Source organism: Lepisma saccharinum, chromosome 3 (assembly GCF_977018435.1).
Source record: "Lepisma saccharinum chromosome 3, izLepSacc3.1, whole genome shotgun sequence".
NCBI classification, from domain to species: domain Eukaryota; kingdom Metazoa; phylum Arthropoda; class Insecta; order Zygentoma; family Lepismatidae; genus Lepisma; species Lepisma saccharinum.
Window position 1 is genome coordinate 139,452,274 of NC_139231.1, and position 7,853 is coordinate 139,460,126.

Consider the following 7,853-nt stretch of genomic DNA (forward strand, 5'->3'; position numbering starts at 1 on the left):
TTTTTATAACGAAAGATCTCCCTTCAAAAATTTTTTTGGGGAGATTTTTGAGGCGAAGATTGTTGGTGGGGGGGGGGGGGAAACCTCCAGGATTTTGCACCCTAGGTGCGTGACAAAAACATAAAGCAAGGACACAAGATAATGCCATATGTTGAGTTTTAATTAACGATGGTACTGCAGACCAATATATTTTAATAGAAGGTTAGTGCTACTGTTTTTATACCCAGTCTCAAAATTTAAGAAATGATTTTCAACCTTTTTGGCATGTTTTAGAAGTATGCCAACAATATGATAAACAGTACAAGTGGTGAAAACGAAAAGGGTGCAAATGATCCTACATACCTCTGTAAGAAAATGGAAATTTTGCATGGTTTACATTGAATGCTTTCTGTTGTTTGTGATTTATGGAGACGTGTTAATGCAAAGTGACAATTGGTTATGTGTTTTACATACTTCCATACAGAATGTGTGTCAAGCTAGTGTTCTTTTCACACAACCTTACTCTGCAAACAAAAAACTTCCAAGAACATTTTAAAAGTTTTGACTACCTACAATTATTATTATTACAATTAACTTTAATACTCATTATATGACTAGATTACAAGGGTAATTTCATCTTTTCATTCAATTTATTTTACATGTAAACTAAAAGTGTGTGAATAGTGAAATCTGTATTGCCAGAAATCCTGTTTCACATGTAGGTGTAGCTGAATTACCCCAAGAGCATCGGAATACATATGTAGTGGAGAATCAGGGCATGATCATGGAAGAGTTAAATATTCAGATATTTTTTTTTTAGATATAAAAGATTTTCAAGTTATTCACAGGTCCTTAAAGTTAGTTTTGTCTACCACGTTATACATGTTGCCCCTACAATGATGCTTTTGTTCAGTTTCTCTCTCCTTTTTGTTTGGCATGGGTTATGATTACTAGTAATCTGGCATTTCTATCGGTTTTAAAAATCATGAATACTCTGCGAATCTATTTGGCCCAGGTTTCAAATGTGCAATTCCGATATCCTCAAGATACACACTTATTATCTACAAATCTGTTATCAAATTCTATACAGGTCTATAAGCACATACTGAACGAGTTATCTTGTTACTTGTTGCACTTTTTGTACAAAATGAATGTTTTCATTGAGCTCCCATATGATGCATACATGAGAAAACTTTTAGTTTACATGTAAAATAAATGGAATGATAAGAGCATGAAATGACACTTGTAATCTAGTCATATAATGAGTATTAAAGTTAGGCAGATCATATTTAGTGTTCTTGAAATTATTATTGCTACGCCATTCTTACAATGTCAATATTTATAAGTAGGAATACGTCAGGGCTGCTAGATTTGATTACCTTCATCTCCTTGTATGTGTAAACAACATTCTCCATATTAAAATAATGTTTCAGACTGGAGCAACTTATGAATGTGCTCATTCAGACAACCTACTCTTCATGACATAATTCCACACAAATACTTCCTGTATCTTTAAATCATGGAAATTAGTTTCTCTGACCTTCAACTTTACTTCCACATGAATTTCTAGTATTTTCAATGCCTTCTGTGCAACTTCTAAATATCACTACACAATCAGAGCAGTTGCCATCTATTTTACAGAACGATATCAAAAATAAAACATAACATAATCATAAGATAGCCATACAAAAGTTTAAAAATTATAATAATAAAAAACAGCAGTACGTTTGGAATTTGAAGTTTACGTTTTTGGTGCATTATGTGTTACGTTGCTAGAATTTGCATGTTTTTCTTTTTCTATATACAGTATGTAACATTGTTATTCGTACACCTAGAATTTCCGAGGAAAAAATGTCATATCTACTAGTAAATATAATCATTTTCATATGTACCTGGAAATTAATGTTAATGAAGGTTTCACCAACAAATGTCAATAAAAATGTATGTTCAAAGTGTATAAACAAAGCATATAAGTTGTGTGAAAAGAGAAAAGCACGCTGTTTCATGCAACACTGTTATTCGTACAGGCAAGAGTTTCAATCTTCCTCGCATACAGCGCCATCGCTATTCCGTGCAGTATGCAACTTCGTATAACAAGTTTGAACATGCAGGCATGCTCCCCATCAAGCGGAATGCTGGCGTAGGTATTGTTGTAGGCCTATCGTCTATCTATCAGCATGTTCGAAATGGCCAAGGTGAAGGAACTTAGTTCCGATCTGAAGGATGTTATTATAAATTTGGCCCTTAGAGGTTTGTTAAGAAAAATTGGACAAACAGTCAATAAATCACACTCCACAGTTCAATACATAGTAAACAAATTTAGATAGGAAGGTTCAACATAGAATGTGCCGAGAAAACCAAAAGAGAGACGGTTGAATAAATGTGATGTACACTTTATTTTAAAAAAGAGTGCGACAAAACCCCCAACTAAGTTTTCTTCAGTTACGACCGTTAGTAGAAAATGTTGCTGGCAAGATGACGTCCGGTCAAACTGTCCGACGTGCCTTGTGGAAGCATGGATATCATGGCAGAATACCACGAAAGAGGTCGTATGTAGATAAGGTAAATCGCAGGAATAGACTTTCATTTGCGAAAGAGCACATCCACAAGGACCATGAATTTTGGGATAGTGTCATATGGTCAGACGAGTCCAAGATTAATATATACGGGTCAGATGGGATAAATAGGGTCTGGAGAAAATCAAATAAAGACAATGATCACATTAACACAGTTCCAACAGTTAAACACGGTGGTGGGTCATTAATGATTTGGGGCTGTATGTCGTCCAAAGATGTGGTACCATCCAGTTTATTGATGGTATCATGGATGCATATGTCTATTTGGACAATGTAAAGCAGAGTGCCCAAAAAATGGACATGCCGCCTATCTACAGATTCCAACAAGACAATGACAGTAAGCATAAGGCGCGAGTTAACATGAATTGGCTAATATGGAATGTGACCAAACTACTACAAACACCAGCTCAAAGTCCAGACTTAAATCCCATGGAGCATTTATGTACAATTTTGAAGAGGCGAGTCCATAAAGCAGGCATCAAGTACAAATAAGAGTTGAAAACTGTTGTGCAAGCCGAGTGGAATAAAATAAGCTCTGAAACATGTCGAAAACTGGTTAATTCTATGAAGAACAGGTGTCAAGCAGTAATTAACGCCAAAGGAAACACATCAAAGTATTAGAACTGTCAGTCAATTTGTTCTGAATATACTTTTTTCGTTTATATTATAAAGTGTACGAATAGAAAAGTTGTACAAAAAATGGCATGTTTCTCTTTCAGTTTCATTTAATTTATTAGTCATTGGTTATACAGAATTTGGGTAAGATTTTATGTTCCTAATGATATTAGTTATTGAATTGTAAAGAAATAATTTCAAAAGAGTGTATTTCCTTTCAGATATTAAAGCATTTACTTTGAAAATCCGTGTGTACGAATAAGAATGTTACATACTGTATATACTCAGTGAATCTATTTGGCTCAGCTTCCAAATGTGCAATTCCGATATCCTCAAGATACACACACACTCGTTATCTACAAATTACACACACACACATTACATGTGTGTAAAAGCACATATAATGAAAACAACAACATTTCTTTATCTTGCAATTCTGTTACCGCTGATATTTGCACTGGCTGAACGACGCTGAAACAGCCCGATGCAGCAATAACCTATTGGGTTCAGCATTAAAAACACGCTGAACTACGTCTGATTTCCTTCTCGACAATGCTTTTACATATTTGTTGATCAAATCAGTTTCATTATGTATTACATTAAAATGCCCTTACATCGTTGTAGCACTGATTTACTGTCCTGTAATTTGATGCAAAATATTTCCATTACAGAATATACGAATTTCAACATATAAAAGATTTCGCATCATTACAACTTCACACTATCAACTAAATGTTCTAATTGAAGACAAAATCACTAGTGCCAATTGAAACAACAATGTAAATAATACTTACTTCTATGAACTAAATTCAAAAGACATTCATTCACCTAGCTTCCAGCTGATTTCATGATACCATTGACCACTCCTCAGCAGCCAGAAGCATCTTTCATGCTGGTTTAACTTATCGCACACCGTATTGAACACCATCGTCTACCGACGTCAACTCGGAAAGACTGCTAGGTTTGATTCTTTTAGTATAAATACACGGCAGTTTTTCAGGGCATGACAAAAAGGAATTTTTTATGTTAAGATCTCTAAATCTAACATGCCTAACCTAACAGTAAAAATATTTCAAGTGACGTCAGTACACGTCGGTGTTCAATACGTTGTTCGATAAGTGAGACCCTTTCTCATGCAAGCGAGAAGGTGCGTCCAGCCCCAACCCAACATAGCAAAGTTGAGGAGATTGTACGTAGCACATGAGAAGTAATTCGTTTACAACACAGTTTGAAACCCATTATCCCCGTCCGTGCCATGAAAGTAGGGAATTGGAAATCTGATAACTGGATCATTAATTGACATGAGTGATTTACATAGTTAAGAAATTGTACATGATTTGGTAAAATTATAAGGGAATTAGAGACGTTTGGTGGTTACCGAAATTTTAATCATGATTTAAATCTAATTTTCTTCGAAGGGGATAAAACAATCTCTGGCAGGGATAAAAATTGAGGGGGTCCTTGGCACCCCCCCGTTAATTCGAACACTGATGATAATAATAAACCCACTATTAAAGTATTTATCCGGCTTTTTATTATATTTCTGCATCTTTAATAACACATAGAGGGTAATCTCAGGGCAAGGCCGTTCCATCCGGGGACTCGGCTTTCCTCCGTTGTCCGAATTGGCGGCAGATGAGGAGTCAGCGGGGAGAGAAGAGCGACAGGTGCACTCTTCAACTCGCTGTGATCCTGCGCTTGGCAGCCATATTGCAACTTCCGCTTTTCGGAGACAACTTTTACTGAATAGGCAAGGTAAAACGCAGTGATTCTTGGATATTTTATCGATAACACTGAATGTAGAAAAATGGTAAAAGAAGAAATCATATGCCACATTTTTTATATGAGTAGTAAATAGGTGGAAATCTTTGTAATGTGTGGTTGGCGTCTGTCTTCTGCTTCTCACTGTGACGTTCGGGCTGACACCAGTGAGAAAAGTGACAACCGTACTGCAAGGGGACATGTAGATTCGGACGACTTCGACGCAGTGATGTGCAGTAGACTATAAGTTTACGTCTACATGCGTTGTCTACACGTAATCTACGCGTAGATTACATTGGGTTGTAGTTTACATAGACTACGTAGACAATCTAAAGTGCATTAAAATTAATTTTCAAGGGTTTCATGAAGGGAAAGTGACATTTTCAAGTATATTAATATACTTGGTTCCTAATGAAATGAAAATAATACTATTTACAACAAAATTCCTCTTCTCTTCTATTATCAACTATGAAAGAAGATAAATAGTATGCAAATAACAACAACAGATGGCAGTCGTGAGGCAAGAGTGGTCTTTTTCCCATAAAAACCCAAAAAACAACAATTCGTATAACCTCTAAGAGCATAAAACTTAACAGGCCTAACCTAACGAAAACAGTAGAATACAACACTCATTCCTTCACTGTAACATATCTCCGCAAGAGAAAAACAATGGATATGTAAAACTAATTCCTAAACCATGCAAAATTATCCAGAACCATTGTTTTCATGTGTTTGATCTTTCGTAGGGTGACCAGACACATACATTAAAAAAGAGGACAGAGCATGGCGAAAAAGGAGGACAAAGTCATAAAAAAGAGGACACCGCAAAAAATGGCACCACATTTGCCATTACTCACAATTTAAGCAATATTAAAAAATCTTGCGAACGCCTTGCTCACAGATACTTTTCAAGTGATCTCTTTCAATAACTTCTTCTTACCAAAGCAAAGAAAGCCATCTCCTAATCTGTTATTTAACAAAGGACAAAGAATATCTACAATATGAAGCACATAATTTTACTCCTTTTCTAATTCTTGGATATTAGAATGAAATATCCTCACAAGTGAATGCAAATGTAACAAGTGAGATTTATTTTAAGTTATTTCCAAAAACCGAATTAAAATTTTAGATAGTTTAGATTGTTTCAAGAAATATTGTTTTAATGCCAGGAACATTTCTAGCACTCTTTCAACAGCAGGGGAAAGTAACCGCCACCTTACACTTACCTCATATTATAGTCGGTGTTTAATCAGAACGCAAAACGGCAGAACGTGACCAAATTCTGTCTCCTCGTTGGCTGCCATGTGGCTGGGGGTTTTCTGCGTTGCCACGTTCGCACAAACAGGCGGACAGGCTAATCAGCTGTTGGCAAGCTCGGAAAAAAATAAAGCGTCACGCGAAATTACGCACGTACGTATCAGTATGCTAATATATGTTATTTCCGTCGTAAAGTGATAAATAAGAATCTACAAGTTTGAATCTGAAGTTTCTTGTAGGTTAACGTTAACTTCTCGTGTAAATTTTACTTTCTGGCAAGCATGAAACATTTTCTCTTCCTGCTCTACACAGCAACCGAAAACCTTCACTGAAAGAACCTTTGTTGTGTTTTTATTATGGTAGTTTAGTTTAGTTTAGTTTATTTGCGTCCAAGGACTACCGGTGTGTACAAATTACAGTACATGGTAATATAGGACATGTCAATACTTACATTACAATACAATACTACATTAATAGATTTTACAAATACAAAATATATAGCCAAAAATTGTAAAAAATTAGGTCTTACTCTCGTATTATGTCAAAATCACAAAAAAAAAATATATAACATGAGAAGATATAGAACATTGCAGCCTACTTCTAGGTGATCCTAATTATCCACTTTCATTTGACATTTAATTTTACAAGAAAAATATGTGATTATACTGCATTATGTACATTTGTCTCATGTAAAAGTTGCTTCCATGTATTCAGCTATAGAATAAAAAACATGCTTCAGAAGCATTGATTTTATCTTGTGCTTGAATATCATCAATTTTTGTTCTTTCCTCACATCTTGTGGTAGTTTATTGTAGAGGTCTATGGAAGAGTTTAAGGGACCTTTCTTACATAAGTTAAGGCGGCAGTGTTTTATGTGAAGTTTGTCTTTATTTCTTGTGTTTAGGCCATGTATTTCCTCATTTGTGGCAAAGTTGGAAATATTTTGCTTAACATAAATTAAGCATTCATAAATGTATATGCAGGGAAGAGTTAACACATTAAGTTTACGGAAAAGAGTTCTACATGAATACGTTTTCTTTACTCCAACTATGATTCTTATAGCTCTTTTTTGAAGCATAAAAAGGCATGAGTTTACAATACCGGACCACTCTCCAATTTCTATAAAATTTCGCCTACTTACTAATTTCGGTGTCCTGATGACGTAACTGTAGTTCATATTTGGCGGTCGCTTGTTAAAATTGTACAGTTACGTCTAGAAAGTGTAAAATAACCTTGCGATTTACCACGCTGATTGTCTCTACACAGCAATTCGGAACCATCTTTCTTTCGCAATTCGTTAATGGTCTTCCTTTATGCACAACAATCTTGCTGACGTAAGACGAGGAATGCCTACGAGGTTAGGTTAGGCCTGTTAGGTTAGGTTCCATTAGCATAAATACAAAGAAAAATTAATATTTTAGCTACGAGAACTATACCTTGTCTTGCCTGTTGATTTCTTCATGTTGGGAAAATGGCATCTTCCGTGGAGCTATTGTTCTTATGGTAGGGTTACGTTACGTTAAGAAAACATAGTTTATTTCCTTTTTTTCTCGATTTCCATACTTGACCGCCAATTATTACATGCAGATTCGAGTTTACGAGTTCACAATTAGTGAGTAGGCGACATTTCATAGAAATTGGAGAGTGGTCCGGTATTGTAAACTC

General features: G+C 35.5%; 1 protein-coding gene across 3 annotated transcripts in view; it reads right to left on the reverse strand.

Moving 5' to 3' along the window:
* The window catches only part of LOC145985462 (PRKC apoptosis WT1 regulator protein-like), a 38,841-nt gene extending 34,730 nt beyond the window's left edge, over positions 1–4,111 (reverse strand). Inside the window, exon 1 of one of the 3 annotated variants that reach the window (XM_083119534.1) lies at positions 3,965–4,111. The gene's annotated coding sequence lies outside the window, so the exon portion shown is untranslated. Of the gene's footprint in view, positions 1–3,784; positions 3,903–3,964 lie in introns of those variants that run through there. The other 2 variants (XM_083119532.1, XM_083119533.1) reach the window with 2 other exon arrangements.
* Positions 4,112–7,853: the final 3,742 nt, after the last annotated feature.